The sequence below is a fragment of the Neovison vison genome, chromosome X (genome assembly GCF_020171115.1).
Source record: "Neovison vison isolate M4711 chromosome X, ASM_NN_V1, whole genome shotgun sequence".
NCBI lineage: Eukaryota > Metazoa > Chordata > Mammalia > Carnivora > Mustelidae > Neogale > Neogale vison.
Genome location: NC_058105.1, coordinates 30,839,992 through 30,866,255, shown reverse-complemented (window position 1 = coordinate 30,866,255; position 26,264 = coordinate 30,839,992). Strand labels below are relative to the sequence as shown.

Sequence of the window (26,264 nt, the reverse complement as noted above, 5' to 3'; positions counted from 1 at the left end):
CTGGGTGGCTTAGTCCATTGAGCATCTGCCTTCGGTTCAGGTCATGATCCTGGAGTCCTGGGATCAAGCCCCACATTGGGCTCCCCGTTCAGCGGGGAGTCTGCTGCTCGCTCTCCTTCTGCTTGCCACTGCTTCTGCTTGTGCTCTCTCTCTGTCTCTGTCCAATAAATAAATAAAATCTCTTGAGGGGAGTTGGGGGGGGTGAGAAGTCAGAGTATACCTACCGTGATGAGCCCTGAGTCATGTATAGAACTGTTGAATCACTGTGTTGTACACCTGAAACTAATATAATGCTGTATGTTAATTATACTGGAATTTAAAAATAAATAGATTAATTAAAAGAAAAAAAGAGTCCCCTGGAACACACTGTCAAATCGCTCTGCTGAAAGTTGTTGGCATTCACTGTTTATCAGAATATGCACATGTTCATCTCCCCTCTCCCATGCCAACACTGGTTATTAATATTTTTTAGTCTTTGCAGTCTGATAGGAGGTAGGTAGATGGTACAGTACCATTCCAATTTGCATTTCTTCGGTTACTCTCCAACAGTTTCTCATATGTGGATTTAGCCACTTGTATTTCTTCTTTGGGGGATTTGAGTGAACCTTCTTACAGACGTATTTCCTGGTTTGTAATTCTTGCAATAACGGTCTCAACCCCAAGACTCTGTTTCGATAAGTCCCGGGTGGGGCCGGGCATCGTGTGTTTTAAAAACTACTCAAGGTGATTCTCATGTGCCCAGAAACGCTGATCTAGACCACTGGCACATGGCAGGCTTGTCCCCTACATATACCCCTGACAGATGAAGACTTGGCTTCTCCTTAAATGCTACTTGCCTGTTAGGAGGGGTATAGGGATATGCTAGAAAAGGCTCTTTAACTGAAATACTGAAATTTACTCCATTAAGTTCTGCCACAGCCAGACCTAGCTCTGCTGTTTGGACCCGCACAGAATATGTTTGCTTCCTCTTTCGCATGACAACCTTTCAAATATTTAGAGACATCCACCATGTCATTTTTTTGGGGGGGAGGGACAGAGGGTGAGGAGAGAGAGCATCTTAAGCAGGTTCTACACCCAGCACAAGCCTGACACGGGCTCCATCCCAGGACCCTGAGATCAGGACCTGAGCCGAGATCAAGATTCTGACACTTAACCGCCTGAGCCCCCCCAGGCGCCCCAGCACTATGCCATTTTTCGCAAAAACCAAAGAGACTTCATTTCTTTCCTCTCTTTTTCATATGACTTGGTTTCGAAATTCTTCACCATCATGGTCATCCTGTTTGGGCTCTTCTCCAGAATTTCGCTGTCCTACTTAAAACATGGGAGGCAAGAGCCCAGGCTCAAGAGTCAGACCTGGGCCTAAACGTGGCCTTGGTCACCTGCTTGCTTGCCTTGTGAAACGAGGCCAGTAACCGGATCTTATTTTCCTCATCTGTGAAATGGGGTAAATAGTACCCACCTTGTGTGGTTCTTAGGAAGATGAAAGAAGAAGATAGTGTATGGAAAGTGTCTGATGTATAAGTGATTCATAAAGGTTTTAAAAAAAGAGGGAGCTGGTGAAACAGAGGTATTCTAGAAGGGCCTATCACAGATGGGGGAGGGGAGATGTTTCTTGCCCTTTTTAGATATTAGCCAAGAAGTCAGGGGTTGTGTATTCATCTCTATGCCCAGGGCCTCACACAGTGCCTGGAATGCGGTGGGTACTGGGGAAAATCCACTGGCAGCAGTATGTAGGCTGGACAAGGTGTTGGGTAACTGGAGGCCAGGTCCCTAGTTAACAGGTAGTTACACAGTTCTGGAGAGAGAGATAAGAAAGGCTTACCTGAGGCAGTGAGAATGGAGATAAGGGGGAGGATGTAAGAGGTGTTTCAGCGATAGAGTCGGGGATTCTTGAAGGGGGAGGAGAAGAGAGGAAGGAAGAAGTGGGAGGGAAAGAGGAGAGGAGGTGGAGTCAAGATGGCGCTGAGGTTTCTGAGCCGGGGGTGAATCGGAGGCAAAGTGTGTTTGTGGTGATAGGGGAGAGGAAAAGAAGAAGAGCAACCTCATCCCAAGAGGGCTGTCAGGGTAAAACTGGCTTTCAGTTAAGTCAGGCTTAATGTGGAGAGAACATTCTAGGGAACGGCTGAGCACGTAGTGTTGTGTTCTGGTAAAAGACTAGGGTTCCTTTTTTTTTATGCTTCGTTTTAAGTAAACTCTACTCCCAACGTCAGACTTGAACTCATAACCCTGACATCAAGAGTCACATGCTCTACCAACTGAGCCAGCCAGGCGCCCCAAGACTAGGGTTCTTGAGGGCAGAGAAGTGTTCCAAATGGGATCAGGAAGGGGAGGGAGGGGGAGGGGGAGGGCTGAGATGAGATTGTAGGACAGATTAGGCTGATTAAAGAGGTTTGCACCTTTGGGGGTGATTAGGGAAGTGGGAGGCGGGCGTGGAGGAGTGGTCTGGAGGCTAGCCCCAGACTTCCAGTTAGAACAGAAATGGGAAGTCAGGTCACCCCCTGGGCAGCTCCCCCTCCCAGAGTTTGAGCTGGGGAGAAGAGGGGCTGCATGGGCTGTTTCCTGCTCTGAAGGGACTCACAGGTCCGGAAGGGAGATTAGATGTATGCAAATGACCCAAATGGAGAAGACAGAAGTTGGCAGGAGCCTAGCTATTCTGCCTTCTGCCCTCAGTTGGTGACGTTATCTCTGCCTGCCTTCCCCGCCCCGCGTTCTTTTTTGGTGATCTTTACTGTTTTTTCAAGGGTTCGGTCCTTTAGGGGTTCAACAGTGTTAACCAGGCTTTTGCCCATGAACACTGTTCTATGGCATTTCCCACATTTATTCGAGTGTAGAGGCCTTTTTTTTTTTTTTTTTAGGGGGTCAGGGAAAGTAAACGGTAACGTCTAACACTCAGATTTATCTACAGCGTACACGTGTGACTCACCTTGGCATTCCTTTACTGGACCTCCACGGACTGGAAGAAGTGCTTGCTACCTTCCCAAACCCTTAGTCCTCCGCTCAGAGGAGCCCCCCCGCACCGCTTACTTGTTGGTGGCATTTCAGTTCAAAGGAGTCATTTACCTACTTGGGTGTTAACTTTCTTCTGAGATACAGAATCATGAGTAAGGCCTGTTGAAGAATTCTTAGTATTTTGTTGTTGTTAACACAGAAGGGAAGGCTGGAAACCACGGGAAGGAGAAGGAGCTAGAGCTGTTTCCCCTTTTCTGTAAGTCCAGCGGCAATTTTATGATCCACATCTCTTGGGGTTCAGATCTCTTGCTCTCCTTTAGCTTTTGTCAGGAATGTGGGTTGTGGCGGGGCTGGGGGTGCTGCTCACATGTAACATTGGCCTGTTGCTTTATAGCCACTTCTAGCCGGATGCCTCCTCGGTTCCTGCCGGGTCCCACCCTGGAGGCTCAGAGCGGTCTCCTTGAACTTCCAAGCCTGGAAGCTAGGGTTTATGAGAACAGCATGACGTCGTGGAGTGGGATCTGGAAGGAGGCGGCCCAGGTTCAGAGTTCAGCTCGTCTTCTTACCGGGTGACCTTGGGTCAGTTATTTAACCTTCAAGTGTCTTGATAACCCCTCCTGTGGGCATGTGGAGAGGCTTAAAGGAGGCGTGGCTTGCAAAGCGCACAACAGGGGCCTTGGCATGCAACTCTGCCAAGTGCTCTTGGCTCTCATGAATATTCCCAGGCTTTCTGGTGGGCAAGAAGTCTTTTGGGTATGTAGCCCAGGTCACCAGACGAAAGAAAAACGGGCGGAAGGGAAGCACGCCCCCTTCCTAGAAGAAGAAACTGGCAGGTGCAAGCTAGGGCTCTGGATCTTTGGCCATCCTTGCCTTCAGCCAGGTCTGATGAGTGAGTGGGAAGGCTGGTCCTCTGGTGGGGAGGAACACCCTGGCTCCTGCCCGTGGAGAAGCCCCTCTGGTCCGGGGAACTTGTGGGCGAGGCCTTTTGCCAAAGCACTGACCTTTAGGACAGGACAGTCTGTTCAGAGTGGTTGACGCGAAAGGAGGGGTTAGAGGAGCTCCGTGTGGAAAAATAGAACTCTGGTGCTCTTTCCTTTCCCTCCCAAAACTTTATAGACATCCCTTTCATTCATTAATCGTCACTTTTCTTCTTCTTCTTTTTTTTAAGTGAATATTGAAGTTCAAATTCAGGTGCCTTTTTAAAGGTCTATTTTGGAAACATGTATTTTAGTGGAAAACTCATAAAGCCTTAAATGTCTCCTAAGAAATGAGTGTGCTTTATATTCAGTTATCCTGGTTTTGTGCTAGCAGGATAGGTTCTATCTGGAATAGTGCATACGGGTTTCCAGCATAGCCGATAGGACGGAAAATGTGGCAGCTGTTCGAGTGACATGTGGTTTATCTATTGTCCGCGCCCGACCTCGCGCAATCAGGCCTAAATTTGCTATTAACGATTTCCTGCAGTTGTTCTCCACCTGATTCTCATTGCCCATGGAGTTTCTCGTTCCCAGGAAGTTGTATTTTTGCAGTTCTTGACAGCCTAGGTCAGATCATATATGCTTCAAGCTGCTGAGAAATGTTCGAGGCTATTCTGATACTTAAGAATCAGCTTTCCCTCCCGACCGAACTGTCTGGGTGAGATTTAACCAAGAAGTCAAGCGGTCTTCCAAGCTTCCAAGTCAGCGGGAAGTGTTTCCGTGAGGTGTGGCAGGAGGCTGGGGAAACGCAATTGTTGGAAATGGTTTTTAGATGAATGACCCCCAGGCTTACGAAGGGTTAAAAAATGTTAGACCTATGACCTGGCATGTTGTCACAGGTCACCATTGAACACGCACCATGTTGCCCTCCTCCACCCCCGCTGTGCGGAAATGGGGAAGGAGAGACCCAGGTAAGGCTGGGCGGCCATCTTGACCAAATCACAGAACAGGTTATGAACTCCAGGCATCTTGTCTCCTTTGGTGTCATCAGGTAAAGAAGCACTTGCTTCTGGCCTCAGGTCTCCAGTAGATCAGGTGGAGGAAGCTATTTTTGTGTGGTTTTGGTGATGATCACCTCCTCCTTCTCCTTGGGAAACTGTTTATTTCTGAGTGAGCTTGGGTCTCCAAAGTGGGAAAGTAGGAGGTGAGGACAAAACCAAAACAAAACAAAAAAAGAGGGGTGGGGCTGCGATTGAGAAATGTGGGCAGGATCCGTCTAGACTTTTCCTTGCCAAAGTAAGCCTAAGGATTCTGAGAACTGTTTGCAATTGGCTGTTCTTCCATTCTCTGCTATTTGAATAAGTATATGGGAAAAAAAAATTCTCCAGAACACTGGCTCTGCCGAGGTACCTGGGATCGGAGTCATGGAACTGTTTTTATGATTTTTTCTTTTTTTTTTGGTGCAGGATAGTGCTGCCCCCAAAATAGCATCTGTATGTCTCTCCAGGCCTTTGATATTAGTAGCTTGGTTTACCCACTTGAGAAACTGCCAGGCTCCAGCTTTGCGCCTAGCAGGACCCCGTGTCTGTACTCACGGGGTGCGTAGAAGAGTCCTGTGGGCATAACCAGTTTATTTTCCTAAGTTAACAAGTTCCTCACGCTTCACTGCAGTGATTGGTTTCCTAGAGACCCGAAGGAGGGAATGTCATCTGTGAGGTGCCTGACTTCTCACCAAGAAATAACTTCAGGCCAGGAGGCCACTGAATTAGCTGTCGCAAAAATGGAATGACAACATTATTTAAAAGCTCCTAGGGGGCCAGGAGCTCTCCCTCTGGCCAGCAGAGGCTTTCCATTGTGCCCTGTGGCTTGTGGAGCAAAGAAGTCTGGCTAACCTGACCCCAGGGGAGGGGGCTTCTCCACTACCAGGAGGCCACCGTGATTGTCTGTGGAGGAATTTTGCTTCTGTCTGCCCCCTGCAAATGAGCATTCAGGCACTGGGAGAGCCAGAAGAGAATTCTGTAAGGCTCCTGACTTCAGTTCTGTAATGGAAGCCCTGCTCTCTCTTCCCTCCCTCCTTCCTTCCTCCTTCCCTCCTGTTTCTGGAGCTATTCTGATGTCCACTGCTGCCTCAGCACCGTCCTGGGCTCGGAGACCAGCCTGGGCCTAAGAAGGTAACATCAGAGGATACTGAATGCAGAGCTCAGGTCTTGGGCCTCAAAATCCTCTAGGCTGCTGGGCCTGCTCTGTATTTAATAGTCATTTCTGGTCACCAGGTTTTATCTTCTTCTTCGTCCCCTTATGTCACTGTCTCAATCATGGGGCCTTTGTCTTGCCCCATCCCCTGAATCTAAACCCCCTGCCTTGGCTTTCCAACCAGTTGCCCATTTCCTCCAGAAGTGAGTTTGGTCTTCTGCTCACCCTGAGGAGGGCTGCCCTACCTCACTGGGACCGTAAAGCAGCTTGAGCTTGGGGCGCCTGGGTGGCTCAGTCAGTTAAGCATCTGCCTTCAGCTCAGGTCGTGATCTCAGGGTCCTGGGATCAAGCCCCACCTCAGGTTCCCTGCTCAGTGGGATGTCTGCTTCTCCCTCTACCTCTCCCCCAGCATGTGCTCTTTCTCTCTCCGCCTCTCAAATAAATAAATAAAATCTTTAAAAAAACACCACCACCAAAAATAAAAACCCAACTTGAGCTCAGCACGGTGGGATTAGTGGGCTGGAGGGGTGAGTGTCTGCTTAGAGAATTCGGGGAAGGCAGAGTGCCCAGGATGAGGAGGCCCAGCCAGTGGCTCTACTGAGGTCTGGACTAGACACATGGTCTGGTTCGTTTCCTATGGCTGCTATGACATTGCCACAAATTTAGTGTCGCAAACATAAATTTATTCTCACAATCTGGAGGTCAGAAGTTCAGAGTGGGTTTCACTAGGCTAATGCCAAGGTGTCAGTCAGCAGGGCCTCACTTCCTCCAGAGGCTCTGGGGGAGAATCCATTACCTTGCCTTTTCCAGCTTCTGGAGGCTGCCTGCATTCTTTGGCTCATGGCCCCTTCCTCCATCTTCCAGCCAACAATGGCCGGTCAAGTCTTTTTTATGTCATGTCACTCTGACACTGCTCCTGTCATCACACCCCCTTCTCTGATTCTGACTCTCCCACCTCCCTCCTTCACTTAGAAGCACCCTTATGCTTATGGTTACACTTATGTACCTTAGGGTTACACTGGTCCTGCCTGGATAAGCCTGGATAATTTCCCCATCTCAAAACCGTTAATCACATCTGCAGAGTCCCCTTTGCCAAGGAAAGTCATGTAGAAACGGGTTCCAGGGATTAAGATGGCGGACCTCTGTGGAAATCATGCTTCCTACCACACAGGCATTGCTGGAGGTTGAAGAGTGGTGGGATGCCAGGGTTGGGTTCACCACATGGATACTTGACAGGGTGGGGGAGGACCAGGGATCCGATGGGCTGGTAAACTGCTAGCCAGGTACGGAAGTCTTCACAGAATTCAAATGAGGAAGTACAATCCCTTTTGAGACTTTTGGCTGAAAGCAAGCCATACAGGTCTGCAGTCTGCAATTTCAATTTGGATGTTTTCTTAAATTCTTCATAATTAAAAAAATTTTTCCCACACAAAACTCCCTCAGTCTGGAGTTCTTGTAAGTGGGCACTGCTCTCAGACTTGAGGTGTTTCAGGATACAAGCTGGCCAGACACTTAGCAGGCACTTAGCCAGCTTAGGCCTATGGAATTTTCCACCCCCAGCTAAAGTTAAAGAAGAGAGTAGTGAGGGGTGTGGGTGTGTGTGTGCGCGTGCACATGCGCGCGCGCTCATGGGTGTGTGTGTGTGTTTAAAAGAGAAAGAGATGGTTTCGCATCACGAGAGAATAACTCTTCGGTTGACTAGCCCCAAGACACCTCTCATGTGTGCTGTGTGAGAGACACTTCCCTCATCCTGAAGGTCAAGTTAGACCAGGCATGGCCTGCCAGCATTTCCAATGTAACTGTAGGACCCTTTTCCAAAATCAGGTTTCTAAAACACGTGGTCGGAGAAACAGTGAGAGGGAATGGAAAAATCTCTCTGATCTCCTTCTGGTTTCATGATTTCAGTCGAGAGAGACTTCCGCTCTTCACCCAATCCAGTTGCTGCCATCTTAGAGACACACCACAAAAACTCACTCACTGGCTGATCACGTGGGCACCAGCCCTCCTCACCCTGGCAAGCGTAATATCCCTGATGAGCTGGAGGCAGAGAGCTTTCCTGCGCTAAAGGAGTGCTCTAGCGTAGATGTGGATTGCATTTTCTATTTTTACATAGATTCTAATTGGCCATGGCTATGTTTCTCTGAGGCCCGGCCTACCTTTCCTTGGGCCCGTTGGCTAAGTGACCTGACTGTAGTGCATTGACAATTGTGTAAAAGGTTGGGGGACTCTCCCCCCCCCCCACAAGATTTTGTTTATAAAATCTATAGGGACAAAAGTTGCATTCACCGTCTTCTCTTTCTTCAGCTACGTTTTTTCCTTTCTTCACCCCCCTTGGTAGGAAAACAGTTCCAATTCTCCTTATCAGCCAGCTCACTGAAAACATTCAGATGTTCTCAAGGAATTAGCTTAAAAATGGTTTCTGATGTGTTCATGTACTACTAATCTATACTAATCTATAAAAGATGGAAGAATTGTTAACTGGAGTCCTGTTGCAGTCTCCTCTGGAAATTGGTGTCTTCTCCAGATGATAGGCTCTTTGCCTTCAGCCCGGCTCATTTTATTTTATTCTGTTTTATTTCGTATTATGTTCTTGATTTTCTGTTTCAGGGGTTTCTGTTCTAAGGGATGCCTTAGAACTCTGGAATGTGGGGAGCTGTGGTATATACCAGAAGGAACTAGAAACCAAGTGTGTTGTTGGAGAGGGAGCTAGAGAGAGAGAGAGAGAGAGAGAGGTGTGCTGAGCTGTGGAAGGTAACTGCCTTAGCTGAGAGAAAAGATAGATACTTTCCTTCAGTGCCTGCCAAAATCTCAAGGGAAGTGTTTTTAGAATGGTTGCTTGAACTGAAGCAGAGAATCTATTTCCACTGATTTCTTGTTAAAGGATTAAATCTACTTAGAGCAAGGGGGGATGGAGGAAGGCAAGACAAGGACTTAATCTGAGGAAACTAAAGGATACAAAAAAGTTCAGACTGAAAGGAGGTTCTTTTTGTTTGTTTGTTTGTTTTGTTTTCCCCATTTTAATAGACTAGGAGACCAGAGATTAAGATATTAACAATATTTAGGGGCACCTGGGTGGCTCAGTGGGTGAAAGCCTCTGCCTTCGGCTCTGGTCATGATCCCAGTGTCCTGGGATAGAGCCCCACGTGGGGCTCTCTGCTCAGCGGGGAGCCTGTTTCCTCTTCTCTCTCTCTGCCTGCCTCTCTGCCGACTTGTGATCTCTGTCTGTCAAATAAATAAATAAATAAAATCTTTAAAACATATTAACAATATTTAACAAGGGTAGCAGTCTCTTTTTAGATTCTGATAGGAAGGACTCAGACCCTTTAGAAGTTGTTCTAGGTAAATGGACTGGTTTTCTCAGAGCCCACAGGGGTGAGTAGACATTGGTTCAGGGGATGGAGGCAATATACACCATGAACTTGCATCATTCCGGACCCCCCATCAGTTAGTGAAGGAATGTCCTGGGTACTCGGGGTGCTGGTCTCCGAGGGAAATGGAAGCTAGAGACTGAGGACTGCTGGAAACATGTAGAGGCCACATTTCTTTTGGGAGTCAAGGGTGGAGGGCCGGGTGATCCGGGTCAACCTGCCCTCACTTCCACTGTCCTCAGGTGGAAGAGGAGTGAAAGCCCACCCCTGGGCCAGACCCACGTTTGTCAAGGCAGCAAACCCTCCTAGATGGGAGTGGTAACAGTGGTGGCTTCCCCTCTTAGCCCTTGAGATTTTCTCTGAGGCTGGCCCCCTCTGGGCCGGGCTTCCTCTCTCTTGACTCTGTCCTTTCCCTACCACATTGCTTTCTTCCCCTTCCCACCTTCTGCCACTCTCTAACTGTCCTCCCCTCCCTGTGATTTTCTTCAAGTGCTGCTCTTGGTGGCATTCCCCTCCCTGCACTGCCACCGTCTGGGAAAATCTGTGTATCTGGCTCCCTGGTCCAGCCCGAGCACCAGAGCTCTCCCATAGCCAGCCCTTGGCTGCTCCCTTCCGCCATGCTTCTGCGGTGGGCACGCCCCCACTCTCCCTTTCTCCTCTTTCTCTCTCTTTTTCTCACCTCTTCCTTCCCCCTCTTCTCAGTGTTTGGCCGCAAAGTGTTCTCCAGGGGACAGAGCCATGTTTATTTTTTTTAACCTTTTCTTTAGCCAAGGATGGAAAATTCCAGAGGCCTGAGCTAGTGATGGCCGGGTGCCTTTTCTGGAAATCCAGTGGCCTGGATGCCAAGGAAATGTCGTGGAGCTACACATCTGGCAAGGTTGTCCCCCAAAATGTCCTGGCTTTGGATTTAGTTCCAACTAAACGAAGTGGAGGTTCTAGCTGCAGAATTATGGACTAAGAATGAAGAGTTTAGGAAATGAGATAATTAAAAAAAAAGAAAGAAAAGAAATGATATAATTACAGGTACAGAGCCCAGTTTACATCACTTTGTTTTTTGTTTTTTTTTTCTGCTGGGTTTAGTTGGGAAAAAGTGGCCTTTGGCTTAGTAGACCTTCCAAAAGTAAAGCATGACAGAAGTTCCTGTAGCTTAATTTAACAGAGGATTGCGCTCTGTTGGGGTCGTTATTTGGTACATTTCAGAGTAGGTTTCCTGGTGTTGGGGGGGGCAGGAACATTCCCTCCGCTTTGACACCAGATGGAACTAAGGAAGTCCATCTCATCGTCATGTTTCTTGCTCCCTCCCTGGAGGAACCATTTAAGCAGGATTTCGTCCGCATGTCCCTAGTGGTATAACAAATCCGAGTGGATCATCTGGACAGTAAGCAACACAGTTCTTGTCTTGAAATAGCCAGAAAGCCACTGCCATTCTGTTGCCTCTCGGGAGAATGAGGGAAAATAACAGAATCCTCAAACCCAGAAATATACTAAGTCTACCTGCATTGGTTCTACATTACTCTAAGCAAGCACCCAGATTTCCTAGTGGGGCTTTCACACTCTTTCCTGTCCACCAGTAAGGCCTGGCCCACCCTTGAATTCTCTTCTCCTGCCACATCCCTTCCTGTGGTCTGGATACGGGTCACGCTGGGCCACTGCTGCTCCCCAAGCACACTTGCCCCCTCTCTCCCCTCTAGGGCCTTTGCACATGCTGACTCTTCTTCCTGGAATGCCCTTCCAGCCCCTTTCCTGCTCAAGGGAATCCGATCTTTCCTGCAGGGTTGAGGTCAAATGGCCCTCTTCCCTCCCCTCCCCCATTTGGAGCACATTGGTCCTTCTGCAGGCTGATCGCCTGCGGCTAGTTGTATTGCTACCTGAGGACACCGCCGGAACAAGTTAACATAAACTGCGCGGCTTCAAACGACACACTTATTTTCTTGTAATTCTGAAGACCAGAAGCCTGAAATCGCTATCCCTGGGCCGTGCTCCATCCAGAGAACTTAGGGAAGGATTGCATCAGTCCCTTGCCTCTCCCAGCTTTGGGAGCTGTCAGCGTTCCTTGGCCTGTGGCTCCATCACTCCAGGCTCTGCCTCTGTGACCACATTGCCTTCTCTTCACCTGTGTCAGAGCTCCCTCTGCTTCTTCCCTGTAAGGTCATTTGTGATGGCATTTGGGGCCCAACCCAGTAATCCAGAATGATCCCCTCACCTTGAGACCCTTGACTTGTGTAAGGACCTTTTTGCCGTAAAGGTAACATTGCGGGTTCCAGGGATGGGGGATGGGGGCAGATCTTGGGATGGGGGTGGGGGCATTTTTTCATCCTACCACACTAGTTGTCTCCAGTTCTGGGGAGATGAGTTCATTCTGCCCCAGAGCTATGGCTCACAGCTTCTCCTGCCCTTGAGAATGTAAATGCCTTCAGGAGCCGGCAGGAAGTGAAGGGAGCTCAAGCATACCAGCCTGAGCTCCAGCAGGGCCCAGCGAGTCCCCCCAACGGTCTGTGTCGCCTTGGGTCCCCAGTTTAACTGGGTGGAACTTCCTTGCACTCCTTGCTCAAATGGAGATCGTGGTGTCCACCCGCAGCGGGCCTGCAGAGTTGTTTCTAACAGCAAAACAAAACAGCCCACCCCCACATTTGAACACCCTCCATGTGCAAAGTAAGGGATTGTACAAAGGTCCACCCATACACCAGAAAACCATGTAGTCATCAAAATGACATCTAGCTGTATTATCGACATGGAGAGAAGTTTAGGTTATGGAAACGCACGATCGGATTTTTGTCAAAGAGAGCACATGTGATAGTGATATGTGTGAAGGTAGTTACTGAATCCCTCTGTGCCCTCAGTTTCCTCATCTGTAAAATGGAGATGATCGTTCTGACCTCATCAGGTTGTTGTTAAGAATCCAGTAAAATACCACAATAAAGCCCACAGAACAAGGCCTGGAGCATAGCAAGCGCTGAATAAATGTTGTTAGATTCAAAGAAAACATTCTTCGAAGGTGTGTGGGATGGGGTGTGTGTATTTATAATGTATGGGTGTATGTAGAATATGAGTAGTACGGGGGCACCGGGTGACTCTGGCTCAGGTCATGATCCCGGGATCCTGGGATCGAGCCCTGTGTTGGGCTCCCTGCTCAGCGGGGAGCCTGCTTCTCCCTCTTCCTGCTCTTCCCCCTGCTTGTGCTCGCTCTCTCTCTCTTACATAAATAAATAAAATCGTTAAAAAATTTAAAAATATGAACAGTATGTATCTCTGGCTGGTGGGATTATAAGTTTTATTCTTGTTTTGCTTTCTGTTCCGTAAATGTTCATTTATTTTGCGTGAAGCGTGTATTATTTTTATAATCAGAAAATGTAGAATCCCAGACCTGTTCCATACTTACCTTGCTATATTTATGTGTCATGTGTAAATATATATATGTGATGTGTAATATTTGGATAATTAGCATGATGCCTTTGTTATTAAGATAATTTCTCCACTAATCCTGCTTTTCCTTGCCCACTGGATTTTTTGTTTGTTTGTTTTAAAGATTTTATTTATTTATTTGACAGACAGAGATCACAAGTAGGCAGAGAGGCAGTGAGAGGAGGAAGCAGGCTCACTGCTGAACAGAAAGCCCAATGTGGGGCTTGATCCCAGGATCCCGAGACCATGACCTAAGCTGAAGTCAGAGGCTTAACCAACTGAGCCACCCAGGCGCCCCTTGCCCACTGTTTTGTACACCTCACATTCTTGCTCTGTTGAATCAATACATTGAGGATGGTCTAGAAATTAGAGACTTCAGTTCCCATTTGCCTTCCATTTCCACCTGCTGAATTATTCCGCAGTTTTTGATCACAATGCATTCTCTACAAAGTGAAGTTTCAAAAGGTGTATGTGTGTATACACGTAAACACACACAACAGACATGCCCGTGTGACTACATAGATCTGTATAATGTTTCCTATTTGTTTTTAAAGATTTTATTTATTTGAGAGAGAGAGAGCCGAAGTAGGCAGAGCGGCAGGCAGAGGGAGGGGGAGAAGCAGGCTCCCCTGCTAAGCAGGGAGCCTGAAGTGGCGCTCCATCCCAGGACCCTGGCATGGTGACTTGAGCTGAAGGCAGTCGCTTCACCAACTCAGCCACCCAGGCGCCCCTGTTTACTATTTTTTAAAATAAACTTTGAGAGGCAGAAATGCCTATCTTGAATTTCCTGCAATGTAAATTTAAATTGCTCTTAAGCTCCTTGCATGGGAAATGTGCCTCTGGTCGCTGATAATCGCAGTCAGCCTTTGCTGCCATTAATAATACCAATCACTAGAGGGACTTACATTTCAAGGAAAGCTAATTAATAGGCGATATGCACGGATTCTGCAGAGATTTCTGGGTGCAATTTTCCTGCTTTTGCCCATGCTGTATCTCTTTTCTTTTATTTCAGAATAATGGTAGGCTTCTTGTGGCTTTGAGAACACACCGATGGGAGAATGACCGAGAAATGAGGAGCTCTGAAAGGGAAGGTCTTGCCTCTGACATTTAGGATAATTAGATTATGGTGTGCAGCTTGGTGAACCGGGCCTTTTTCCTGGGGTACACAGTATGCCTTTCTTCTTCCATCCGCACGCCCATCCTTGAGTTCCTTTCTTTCTGGAGGCATCTCTTCTTCTTTCTCCTCCCCTGCTCCCTTTTCCGTCCCTCACTTCCTTCCCGGCCTCCACCCCCCAACTCTGATCATCATGTAAAACTGATAGAGAAGAATCGATCCGTTGTATTGCAACTGGGTTTGGAATAGTTGTTCGTCACTTAAAAAGGAGGAGGGTGGGAGACCCGACTGGGCAGAGCACAGAGGGTTTCTGAGGTCCTGGGACTATTCACGTGTGACACTGTCAAGGGCGGTACGTGCCCTTGGTGTTTGTTCAAACCCATAGAATGGACAACACCAAGAGTGAACCCTGATTTGAAGCGTGGGCTCTGGCTGGTGACAATGATGGATGACGGGCGAGTGCGAGGCTCATCGGCTGTAACCGATGTACCTGTGCCGTGTGGGATCGCTGATCACGGAAGAGCTGCTGCGTGCTGTGCGTGTGGGGGCGGGGGTTACACGGGAACGGAGCTCTCTGTCCTTTCTGCTCAATTTTGCTCTGAGCCTAAACCTGCTCCTGGCGGGGAAAAACCTATTTTTTTTTAAAAAAGTAAGATGCATAAAGCATGGTGTTTTTCCTTTTGTGAAAAGGAAACTTCAGTGCCGTTCTCTTGTTCTTCTAAGTGGACCACTCATTTCTCCTGCCCGTCAGGGGTCCTCATTTTCTGGCCCCCATCCCTGCTAGGTCGGAAGGCTATTTTCCCAGCTCTCTCGCCAGCTGGTTTGGGTTTGGCTAGCCAAGGCGGACTGAACCCTTTGAAGGCTGGGAATGAAAAGTGCTAGGTAAAAGCGAAGCCATTGTGGCGTTAGAATGGGGGATGATGAGTCAGAAATTGAGCAGGTCCGGCTCCTCTCTGGGTGACCCTGGTGGCTGCGCACCGCACCCCCACCCACCCCATGGGCCCTGGAAGCAGAAATCAGGCCTGGGGGAAGCCGTACCTGTTAAGGAAATTCAGGCTTTGGTACAGCTGTGTTTGCTCCAAGCCCACGTGCAAATCAAATCTTTTAGCATCCATTAGGGGAATCTGATTTTTGAATAAACTTGATTGGAATCCTTTGGCAAGGCGAAGAATCCTTTTGTCATGCAAATGAGCACCCACTCACTCACACCTTTGGGAAGGTAGGATTTAATGGTTGAGGTTTTTCAGAGCTGCCTCCCTGTTTAAAATCAAACTGTTTTGGTGCCTGGGAGAGGAGCAGCGCTCTGGGAATTCGCTTTAACTCCTTCAGCGCCGGGGAAGCCACTCAGGGATTGTTTCTGGGAATTAATAATACCCTTGTCACCTGAAAGATTTAAAATAGCCTTTTTAAGTGGCTCCTTCATCTCTGGAAGAACGTGACTCATTCCTTCAGTGTAACCTGAAAGAAATCCAAGTGTCAGAAGACGCTTGGGGGCGGGGTGTGGGGTTGGGGACCTGGGTGGCTCAGTGGACTGGGTGTCTGCCTTGGCGCAGGTTTTGATTCCAGGGTCCTGAGATGGAGTTGGGCAGCAGGCTCCCTGCTCAGTGTCAGGAGTCTGCTTCTCCTTCTGCCTCTTCCTGCTGCTCCCCAGCTTGTGTGCGCTCTCTCTCTCACTCTCTCTCTGTCAAAGAAAATAAATAAAATCTTAAAAAAAACAAAAAGGAAGATGCTTGGGGAATGGATTTGAATTATACTTGTAAACATCAGTACTAGAAGTTTTAAATATTAGGAAACCAATATGGTGTGGGTTGGAAAGTTGATGGTTGGAGTCAGTATATTAGGATTTGGCCCAAAGAGCAAGGGGTGAATTGGCAGTCCTTTCTAGAATACTCCTTGGGGAAATGTTTGCTGGCCTCATTCAGGGTCTTGAGCTCCTGCTGTATTCTGGGTACCATAGGTTGTCATATGCTTTTGTCCAGGGAGCCCTCCCCTGCCCCACTCCCCTCACACCCCCCCCACCACTCTGACCCCCTGCAAGCAGCCTTTGGATCCATCTTCTGCAAATGACTGGTGGAAGGAAACAGTGTAGTAGAAGGAGTCTTGCATTAGTGCTGGGAGATAGATCGCATTCCTGCACCTCTTAAAACCCATGTTTTTGACAGTATAAAATGGGGCCATGGAGGGTGTGGTTCTCCAAGCCTGGGTCAGCCTTTGCCTTTCATTGACCTCAGTGGATGCCAGTTAATGGAAAAATATGATCAGGGTTCACCCTATGGAATCATTGCTTAATATCGTAGATGACTCATTGGAACTGGTGTGTTAGAAAATCACTTCCAGATGTGTAGCAGAAACTTTTCCAAAAGGAAGAAATAAACTCTGGAAAACTGGGTTAGTTTTCTTTTTTCTTTTTGTGATCTTAGGGCGAGAATCAAATCTTCCTGTATATGGTTGACCAATATGTACTTGGAGTTCTAAGTGTTAGGACCCAGTTCACTTACTTACAGAGGTGGGGGGTTGCCTTCAGCCCCTGCCTCCCTATCCTCTCCCCGCCCCCAATCTCCCATCTCCCAACAACGAATGGTCTGGAAGCCTTACCTGGTTCCTCAGGCACTGTCCTCATTCTTTATTATTATCAGCAAACATTTATCGAGCATTCTGAGTGTGAAGGCGCGTTGCTAGGCCCTGGGAAGGATGGGAGGACTACCCAGTTGGAGAAGAGCAGAAGTGCAGGTAAATACTGCAGAGCGACTGAGCTCGTGCAGGTAAATACTGCGAGCGACTGAGCGCGTGGCCTCGGGTGTCAGCATCTGGGCGAAAGTGTCACTTTCTGGTTGTGGACTATTGGGAAAGTTACTTAACCTTTCTAAGTCTCAGTTTGTCTGTCAAACGGGCATGCAGGTGGTAATAATGCCTACTTTCTAAGGGAAATGTGGCATCTAATGAGATGGGGCACGGTAAACACTGGGCACTGGCTAAGTGTCAGCCATTATTAGTTATTATCTAATTTGCATCCGCCTCCCGTGTGTTGTGTATGTGTGTGTGTGTGTGTGTGTGTGTGTGTGTGTGTGAGACAGAGAGAGAGAAACCATGGAACATGCGTTATTGACTGCCGCCCTCTGAGAAGCAACCAGCCTTTGATTTTTTGATTTCCTTTTTTTTTCCCCAATTTATTTATTTTCAGAAAAACAGTATTCATTATTTTTTCACCACACCCAGTGCTCCATGCAAGCTGTGCCCTCTATAATACCTACCACCTGGTACCCCAACCTCCCACCCCCCCCGCCACTTCAAACCCCTCAGACTGTTTTTCAGAGTCCATAGTCTCTCATGGTTCACCTCCCCTTCCAATTTACCCAAATTCCCTACTCCTCTCTAACGCCCCTTGTCCTCCATGCTATTGGTTATGCTCCACAAATGAGTGAAACCATATGATAATTGACTCTCTCTGCTTGACTGATTTCACTCAGCATAATCTCTTCCAGTCCCGTCCATGTTGCTATAAAAGTTGGATATTCGTCCTTTCTGATGGAGGCATAATACTCCATAGTGTATATGGACCACATCTTCCTTATCCATTCATCCGTTGAAGGGCATCTTGGTTCTTTCCATAGTTTGGCGACTGTGGCCATTGCTGCTATAAACATTGGGGTACAGATGGCCCTTCTTTTCACGACATCTGTATCTTTGGGGTGAATACCCAGGAGTGCAATTGCAGGGTCGTAGGGAAGCTCTATTTTTAATTTCTTGAGGAATCTCCACACTGTTCTCCAAAGAGGCTGCACCAACTTGCATTCCCACCAACAGTGTAAGAGGGTTCCCCTTTCTCCACATCCTCTCCAACACATGTTGTTTCCTGTTTTGATTTCCTTTTAAATGGATTTCAGTCCAGGACACCTGGGTGGCTAACCTGAGCTTCCGACTCTTGATGTCAGCTTGGTTGTGATCTCAGTGTCCTGAGATTGAGCCCCGTGTTGGGTTCTGCACCTCGGGTGGAGCCGGCTTGGGATTCTCCCTCTCCCTCTGTGCACTCCCTCCCAACAATGGCGCGCATGCGCTCGCTCTTTAAAAAAAAAAAAAAAAAAAAAAAAAAAGGATTTCACTCCCGCAAAGAATTCACTGGCTTCTCCTATTCAGTGATGTTTCAGTTGGGCCCTCTTAAAAGAGGTAATGTGTTGTCATCTCCTTGGAGGCACCAGATGACAGGTCTTACAGATCATGCTGCATAAGTCAAAAGGAAAATATTTGTAAGCAGCCCAGCCCAGAGCCCTTGCAAAAGCCAAACCTGCTTCAAACAAGGTGTTTTTAGGAAATACAATCTGACGTTTTCCATCCCGCTTATGTTTTCACGACATACCTCTCACTCTCTTGTAGCGGAGTGCACTGCATTTGTAGTTCTGTTCGTGAACTGCAAAACGCCTTCTGTATACTAGAGTGTGAGAACAACATTTCCGAAGCCTGAGAAAGATCATAACCATTCCTGTTCAATGAAATGTATGTCTCCGTTAAAAAATGGTTAGGGGGGCGCCTGGGTGGCTCAGTGGCTTAAGCCTCTGCCTTCGGCTTGGGTCATGATCTCAGGGTCCTGGGATTGAGCCCCACATTGGGCTCTCTGCTCAGCGGGAAGCCTGCTTCCCCCTATCTCTCCGCCTGCCTTCTGCCTACTTGTGATCTCTCTCTGTCTATCAAATGAAAAAAAAATGGTTAGGGATTTGTGAAACTGCCACCAAAGAACCCCAGAGGTAGTGAAGAGCGTGTATGCCCGAGTTAGTGCTGCCTGAAATCCTGACTATACTAGGTATGGTTTTTTAAGAGAGAGCAGGCTGGGTGGGGGGCAGAGGGAGAGCGAGAATCCTAAGCAAAGTCCCCACTGAGCACTGAGCCAACATGGGGCTCGATCTCACAACCCTGAGATCACGACCTGAGATGAAATCAAGCATCTGACACTTAACCGTGGTGCCCCCTAGGTGCCCCCTGACTGTATTTGTTTTCTGTTGCTGCTCAGCCCATTGCCACACATTTAGCAGATTAGAAAAACTTTATTTCATAATTTCTCTGGGTCAGAAGTTTGGGCAGGGCTCAGCTGGAGTCTCACAGGTGTTGGCAGGCTGTGTTGTCATCTGGAAGCTCAGGGGCCTTTTCCGAGCTCCTTCAGGCTGGCACAGCTTGGTTCCTTGTGGTTGTAGGACTGATTGGTCCTGTTTTCTTGCTGGCTGTCAGCTACAAGTGGGGGTGGCTGTCAGCTCGCAGAGGGACACCTTCAGGTTCTGGCTGTGTGAGCCTTTCTCACTGTGTCAGTCTACTTCTAAAAAGCCAGCAGATTGGGGCGCCTGGGTGACTCAGTCCGTTGAGCATCCAACTCTTGGTTTTTGACTACAGTCATGATCTCAGGGTTGTGAGATTGAGCCCCACCTGACTCCCCACTCCCCTGTTTCTCTCCCTCTTCCCCTCCATCCTCTCTCTCTTCCCCTCTCCCTACTCTCTTTCTCTAAAAATAGATAAATGAACCTTAAAAAAAAACAAACAGCAGGTGATTTACTCTTTCCAGGAAGGGCCGGGTCCCTTGGGTAGGGTGGGTGACCTGATTGGGCCAGGCCCACCAGGACTATCTCCCTTTTGATTGACTTGGCATCAATTTGTTATTCACATACTCAAGGGAGTACCACCTCATCATCTTCCTAAGTTCCACTTACATTCAAGGGGAGGGGATTTTACCGGGCAAGTAGACTGCCTTAAGGGGCAGCTTAGGAATCTTAAGGGGCAACTTAGGATTCAGCCTACTGTGTTGACTCTATCACCCACCTGGGCAAGTTGCCCAACCTCTTTTGGTCTCGGTTTTCTCCCTGGTAAAATCTGAGTAGTGATAGCATTTTCTGCCTCATAGGATTCTTGTGAGAATTAAATGAGGTGTGACACGGGCAGGGGATTTAGCACAGCTCTTGGAGCTTAGCAGACTTGCAATAAGTGCGAGAATTGTGGCAGAGAAGAGCTACTTTTCCTTCCCCACTCTTACCTTTCCTCTTACCACCCCCTTAATGAAATGGCTTTGTAGGTAGAGCATGTGAGCATATGCTAAAGAGGTCGAGGGTTTTAGTTCCTTGATGATTTAAGTACAAAAAGGGATGTCCTAAGAATAAAGGTTATTGAACGTAAGTTTCTTTTATTATTCTTATTTCTTTCATTTCATTCTATTTTAATTTTAATTTTAATTTTTTCAAAGATTTTATTTATTTGTTTGACAGAGATCACAAGCAGGCAGAGAGGCAGGCAGAGAGAGAGAGTAGGAAGCAGGCTCCCCGCTGAGCAGAGACCCTGATGCAGGGCTCCATCCCAGGACCCTGAGATCATGACCTGAGCCGAAGGCAGAGGCTTTAACCCACTGAGCCACCCAGGCACCCCTCTATTTTATTTTTTAAAGATTTATTTATTTGAGAGAGAGCGAGAGATTGCTCATGCTCAGGGTGGGGGGAGCAGAGGGAGAGAAACTCAAGTAGATTCTGTGCTGAGCGTGGGCTCGGATGCAGGGCTTGATTCCATGATCCCACAACCCCATGGCCCTAAGACCATCATGACCTGAGCTGAAACCCAGAGTCGGATGCTCAACCAACTGAGCCACCCAGGTGCCCCTGATTTTTTTTCTTTTTAAAGATTTTATTTTTTAAGTAATCGCTATACCCAACTCAACCCTGAGACCAAGAGTCACCTGCTCTACTGGCTGAGCCACCCAGGTGCCCCCTAACAAAAATTTCTCAGCCAACTCTTGGAAGGTCTAGGTGAAGGCCTCCTTCCAGATACCCTTCGGACTTGATTCTTTGCTAGATAAATGCAGGTGCACTACTCATTTCATGCTCTCCCCTGCCCTGAGGTTTGAAGTATGTTTCCTAGTTAAAGGAAAAGTTTCAGATATGTCTGCTTAGGAAAAAAGGAGTGATCTAGATCAGGGATCGAGAGTTGAAATCGGTTTTGATAGCAAATACTTACTTTGTAGAGCAGGAAATAGCGATTTATAGGCAGGACCCACACAGGGTTTCCTTTAGTCTGGAGATACTCAGCGGTTCAGCCTCAGAACGGTCCTGAAATTTAATTTATTCGCAGGAACCACTGAAGCACTACTATTTCAGGGGGTTTGAAGATGGTTTCAGGGCCATTTTAGAAGAAAATGAGGATGTGTTGCTTCTTCCTGTTGCCTGTAGAAATTGATTATACTTCAGAATACTTGCAAAAATAAATTCCTGCGTGACCAATAGCTGTTTAGAAGCTACAGTATGCAGGTTGGAGTGGACGGGAGAGGGGAGGGGGCAAAGAACCCAAGGGCAGAGACCCAGGAAGGGTCATGTGTGTCATTGACAGATGCTGGGAATCACTTCCGAGAGTTTGATTCTGTAGGATGGAGCTGATCTCGGATGTCCCTTTTTACAACGATGACTTACATGTTCCATTCCATTTAGTAGTACCAACCCTGCGTGTTTCGTTTCTGGGTGAGAAGTTTGGAAGTTTGAGTATATGTTGTCCAGAACCAGCTAGCGGGAAGATAGCGTATGGGTGGAAGTGGGGAACCTTTAAAGCCTGCAGGATTCTGCTGCCCCCCACTCTCCCGCCTGCCTCACCCTGGGCTTACCTACCACACCCGGCCTGAGTTCCCTTTCTGTGACTCCCTATCCTATCAGTGCCTCTAGGATTAGCTGCCCAGGGGGGAGCCATGTTGGGGGAGGAGTTATGAGTTGTTACCTTGTAGAGAAGGTCTTAGTTCTTGTTCCTGTATCCACCCAGGGATGTCTCAAAAGAGATATAAGGATTCCTTTCCTTTTATCTATACTTTAGGCTGCCTGCCTGCTCCCTAAAAATTTTATCTGTACAGCCTTTAAAAAATAAAGTTGATGGGGTGCCTGGGTGGCTCAGTGGGTTAAGCTTCTGCCTTCGGCTCAGGTCATGATCTCAGGGTCCTGGGATGGAGCCCTGCATCTCTGCTCAGCAGGGAGCCTGCTTCCCCTCTCTCTGCCTACTTGGGATCTCTCTCTCTCTCTGTCAAATAAATAAATAAAAATCTTTAATTAAAAAAAAAAATAAAGTTGATGAAAAGCTTTTGTGTACCAGAGGACACAAATTTGCTTTTGCAAAACATATATCTGATAAAGGATTAATACTCAGAATATATGATTTAAAAAGCCTCAGAGAACTTGAATAAACATTTCTCCAAAGAATATGTGGCAAATGGCCAAAAAGCATAGGAAAAGACGCTCAGCCTCATTAAGGACTGGGTGAATGCAAATCAAAACTACAGCCAGTTACCACCTCACACCCATCAGGATGGCTGTTATCTAAAAACAACAAAACAAAAGGGGGCACCTGGGTGGCTCAATCGGTTTGGCATCCATCTCTCGATTTGGGCTCAGGTTGTGATCTTGGGGTCCTGGGATTGAGCCCTATGTCGGGCTCCCTGCTCAGCACAGAGTCTGCTTGTCTCCCTCTCCCTCTGCCCCCCACCCCCGCCCCATTTGCTTGCTATCTCTAAAATAAATAAATCTTTAAAAAATAATAAAAATTGGGGCACCTGGGTGGCTTAGTCGGTTAAGTGGCTGCCTTTGGCTTAGGTCATGATCCCAGGGTCCTTGGATCGAGCTCGGCATCTGGATCCTTGCTCAACAGGAAGCCTGCTTCTCCCTCTCCCTCTGCCTGCCACTGTACCTGCTTGAGCTCTCTCTCTCTCTCTCTTTGTCAAGTAAATAAATAAAACCTTTAACAAAAAAATGAAAACTAACACCTAATAGATGTTAGAGAAGATGTGGAGAAATTAGAACCCTAGTGCCCCGCCGGTGGTAATGGAAAATGGTGTGGCCGTTGTGGAACACAGCTTGCAAGTTCCTCAAAAACTTAAATTTAGAATTACCATATGATTCGGCAATTCCCCTTCTAGGTATATACCCAAAAGAAATGAAAGCAGGAACTCCTACGGGTACTTGCAGTGTTCTCCACAATAGTCAAAAGACAGAAACAGCCCAGATGCCCATCCACAGAGACCCACAACCTGGTGTATATGTACAATGGAATATTATTCAGCCTTTGAAGGAATGCAGTTCGGACACATGCTACAAAACGATGAGCCTTGAAAGCGTCATGCTAAGTGAAACAAGCCAGATGCAAGAGGACAAGTAGTGTTTGGCTCTGTGGATGGGGGTACCTGGAACAGGCAAATTCAAAGAGACAGAAGGCAGATTAGCTGTTACCAGCGATTGGGGGCTGGGGGGAGGGGGGAAGGAGGGGTTCGTGTTTAATGCATGCAGAGTTTCTGTTTGGGATAATGAAAAAGACGCAGGGATGGACAGTGGTGATGTTTGCACAATAACGTGAATGTCCTCGATGCCACAGAAGTGTACACCTAAAGACGGTTCAAGTGGTCAATGTTGGATCATGTCTGTTTTACCATAGTGGGGAAAAAATACCCAATGCATAAAATTGATTATATGCTTTTGGATTATAAACAGCAATACTTGTCTGTGCTGGAAAAATGGGGGGAGAAACAGAAAAGAAAAAGTGAGGAAAAAAAAAAAAGGCCCGTAATTCCACCACTCAGGTTACCTACATTTTTCATGTTTTTCTTTGACTGTATTTACTCTCTCCTTGTCAGCACAGATGACAGTCACTTTCGGCCACTTCCTGTAAAGGCGGTTCAATAATACCTCCCGTTCTTCCCCAGCGAAATTTCAGGGCCTTGAGCAGTACACAAACAGAAAAGACATCAGAAAGGCCTCTCGGTAGAGGAAAGCATCCCTCCGCAGCAGCGCAGGGCCTCCCCGGCTGTGACCACATCATGGGAGCAGCTGCTGGCCAGGCCGCAGGGACCTCGGGTCAGCAGGTCTGGCTGCCGGCCACGGTTTTATGAAAAGCATACAGAAAGGCCTTCAAAGTCCTTGCTCTTTCCTCCTGCTCCACAGTGAGCCCCAGAGCAGCATCATGTTTAGACATCCTTTCAAGGCTTCCTTAGACAAGAAACGGTGAGGGTTCTAATCTCTTGCTCTCAGCCGGGTCTGTCCACTGACCGCCCCCAGGGCCTTGCAAAGGGAGCTCTGGCCTCAGGTCCCCCAGGGATTGGAAGATGCCGAGCTTTTGCCAGAGCCTTCCTCTGCCCATTTGCTCAGTGACCACATTGTAGGCTTGGAAGTGGCTGCTCCCGGGTTGTATTTACACGGTAGCAAAGGCCAGCCTTTGACCTGGCCTGAGGCTGAGGCTTCTACCATGCAAAACCAGTGTGTTCCAGAGTTCTAGGAAACTCACCCGCCTAGACGTGGATTGAAGCCTCCGATGGTCACAGGAGCAGTGGTTTAGCAAGCATTTGGTTTAGTAAGGAGGAGGGGGTGACTGAGACAGAAAGCTTTTAAGCATTTCACTGAGTGCCGCTTTGAATTATGCCAAGAGATTGATTCGGTTTCCTGTGCAAAAATGGCACATTATTTAAATGCAGGATGAAAATGGTATTGGAGAGAACATAGACTTTAAGGGCAAGAATTCTTTCCCTGGGCTCATCCTCTGCCTATAGATTAAAGGAGAGAAGCAATAATCCTGTTTGCCAGAGCTATCTTCTTGGAAAGAATGTAAGCAGTGGCGGGGAAGTAATTACACTGATCCTACTCCTTAAACACAGCAGAAGGCCACATGCAAACAGTGGTGGCCTTTGAAAAGTCACCAGTATTGGAGGCCACACTCCCTCACTGCTCAAAACACAGGGAACCGGGGGCACATGGGTGGCTCAGTGGGTTGAGGCCTCAGGTCATGATCTCAGGGTCCTGGGATCGAGTCCCACATCAGGCTCTCTGCTCAGCAGGGAGCCTGCTTCCTCCTCTCTCTCTGCCTGCCTCTCTGACTACTTGTGATCTCTCTGTCAGGTAAATAAATAAAATCTTAAAAAAAAAAAAAACCACAGGGAACGGTTCTCAGAATGAGTTCATGAGTCATGATGATCCCCGGACTTTCCTCTGCAGTCCCACCTAACATGTATTTATTTTCATTGTGGATGTCTTTTTATCATTAGATGAGAGTCCGCATTTTGGCTGTAAGGGAAAACTATCGTTAAAAACAAACACAAAAACACCTGACTTTGAATGGTTTATTGCATTTCATCAGTTCTATAATTACATCCCTGTTGACAGCTGACTTGTCTGCCCGGCACACGCCTCCCCCCCACCCCCCACCCCCGGATGATACAGGTCCTGTCACTTTAAATTTTCCTTCTCCAGGACGCCTGGGTGGCTCAGTCGGTTAAGCATCCGACTCTTGATTTCTGCTTAGGTGGTGATCTCAGGGTTGTGAGATCGAGCCCCTTGCTGGGCATGGAGCCTGCTTAAGGTTCTCTCTCTCCCTCTGCCCCCCCATCTCTAAATAAATAAACATAAATAAATAAATAAATAAATAAATAAATAAATAAAGTGTTCCCCCTGTAAGGCTAGAGCTTCACATTGCCTATTGAAATCTCTAGAATTTTTAACACCTTGTGTGAGAAACTCAGATAAGGATTTACCTCTGACTTTTGGGGTTGTATGTTGTGCACAGAGCAGGTGCCCAGTAAATGGTTTATGGGTGGCTGTGTCTTGGAAATCAGTGGGATTTTTGGACCCTAATTCCCAATTCTCTATACTCTGGGCTTTCTCTTATGTGATTTGGAAAACTGTAGCTATCAGAAATAAAGAGGAATAGAATTCCAATTTGGAAGGAGAAAAATACAACAAGGAGGTAGAGGGGAATCAAAATAGTGACGGCGGCCGTCTGTGGACAGTGGGATTCCAAGTGACTCTTATTTTCTGTTTTATATTTTTGGATGGAAAATTCTTCAGTGAACATGCATTGCTTTATAATGACATAAACCAACAAATCTTCTATAAAACGGAGGAAGCCTTTCTTGGGTTACACACTCCTTTGAGATTCTGGAAAACCCTTGGAGTCTTCCTAGAAAAAAAGTATCTACACCGTTTTCCGTAGAATTTTAGAGTTTCCCCATGCCGTCCAGGGATCACGTAAGACCCCAGATTAGGAGTCCATGTAGGAAAGGAGAACGTGGCACCCAAGTAGGCATTGTGTGCCAAATAAATGTGATATTCCCATATCAGTGTGGGGACATCTGCTTCCGTCCTAGAGCCCTTGCATTGGGCCATGCAAATCAATCCAGACGCCGCTGTGTGAGCAAGGGGATCTTCCCTTCGGGAAACCTCAAGTGTCCTGCCTGTCCTTGTAGAAGTTACAGGGAACTCACAGAAAGCCTTGAGGGTGGGGCTGAATAGGATCTGTATCCTTATAAACGACCCCCCCCCATCAAGCTCCCAGTCAGGATTTTCT

The 26,264-nt window shown here is 47.5% G+C and overlaps 1 protein-coding gene across 3 annotated transcripts in view; it reads left to right on the top strand.

Annotated features, from left to right (window-relative positions):
• Positions 1 to 26,264, top strand: part of DOCK11 (dedicator of cytokinesis 11) — a 189,504-nt gene that overhangs the window by 5,790 nt on the left and 157,450 nt on the right. The gene's annotated exons all lie outside the window — the stretch shown is intronic.